This window comes from Leguminivora glycinivorella, chromosome 10 (assembly GCF_023078275.1).
Source record: "Leguminivora glycinivorella isolate SPB_JAAS2020 chromosome 10, LegGlyc_1.1, whole genome shotgun sequence".
Lineage (NCBI taxonomy): Eukaryota > Metazoa > Arthropoda > Insecta > Lepidoptera > Tortricidae > Leguminivora > Leguminivora glycinivorella.
Window position 1 is genome coordinate 13,080,632 of NC_062980.1, and position 1,687 is coordinate 13,082,318.

A 1,687-nucleotide genomic window follows, 5' to 3' on the forward strand; every position below is an offset into this window, starting at 1 on the left:
TGGCGGCTGGCGCGGACAGATGACTGGGCGGCGCGGCGGGGCAGCGCTCGCGCCAGTTCCAGATTATTCCGTGACGTCAGCTCAGACCGGTCGTAGTACAGTTGATACGAATAGCGCATGGACGGTCGGATTAACCTTGCGATGTCTATTACAGAGGTTTTTAAAACATAATTATTTTATTATATTCTTAGTCGTACTTTAAAATAGAAAAGTAGAATAAGATAATTAATTTAAATTTAAAATTGATTGTTAAATTTGTAAAAATAAATAGTTAGTTGATTAAAATAAATAATAAAAATAATAATTGATTAAAATAATTCATGCAGCTATAATTAAAATTAATTTATAAATAAGTTATTTGGTTAAAATTTGTATAATTAAAATTGTAAGATAATAAAATTAAAGCTTATAATTAAAACATGTACGTGCAACGTTACATTACCCCCTCGCGCCGGAAAAGGATTTTGTTCCTCAGAATAAAATCCGCGCAATATACGTTTGCGTATTTGCATTTACTATTTCATACTATCTTTCATGCTGTCCATCATACATCACGCAATCATAAAAAAACATTAGTATCTAGTTTTAAACTACAGATGCTAATGCGCCCAAACTTTTGCAGGTAACCAGTTATCGTTCAACCAGAAACCAATACAAATACATTTTATGCACTGTAATAGATGGTAAATACGCGCGACTTTGGAAATTAATGTAACTTTTATTATATTATTTATTAAAACTTGACAATTTTAAATCTTTGATGTGCCAAGTCCCTATATTTTTCCCAGACATGTCCTCCAATACATACACCAAAGGTGACTTCTTTTCAACAACACGACATTGTAGAAACTTAGGGGCTAATTTTTTACTAAAGTACTTATCTTTGTCACTTAAAACATAAGCACGTTTCATGACTATGTCCCCTACTTTAAATTCTACATGTCTACGGCGTAGATTATAATGTGCGGTATTCTTTGCATGAGCTTGATGTAACTTCGCCTGTACATCATCAAATATTTCGGACATGCAACCTAAATTTTCGGCATAAATGTCACGTGGTAAGAACATTAAATCCCTGCCAAGGTCACTATCGACATAATGCGTACCACAAGTCACTAGGTCTCGACCAAATACGAGGAACGAAGGACTATAACCTGTTACTTCATTTGCAGAGTTATTTATGGCAAATTGTACTTTCGGTATAAACAAATCCCAGGTCCTATGATCTTCATTGACAAATGTTGATAAGCAAGTAACGATCGTGCGATTCTGACGTTCCACGGGGTTAACTTGTGGCGTGTACCTAGGCGTGTAGAAGACATTCGGCACATTATATTCTTTAAATAAATCTACGGTCATGCCGCTAGTGAACTGACTGCCGTTATCAAGAAAGATTGTTTGAGGAACCCCATGAACTAGAAAGAGTTGGTCCTCTATAATTTTGGTGATTATAGTGGAAGTAGCATTACGAATAGGGAAAATGAGGCAAAATTTTGAAAAACAACAAGTGATGACCAGGATATATTGGTTTTGTTTCCGAGTGATAGGCAGAGGGCCCATGAGGTCAATCGAAACCATTTGAAAAGGTCGGCAACATTGTTTAGGGCGACCCATTTCACCAAGCACCTGATGATTTTGATGTTTGTATTGTAAACACTTATTACAAGATCCTACAAATTTCACGACG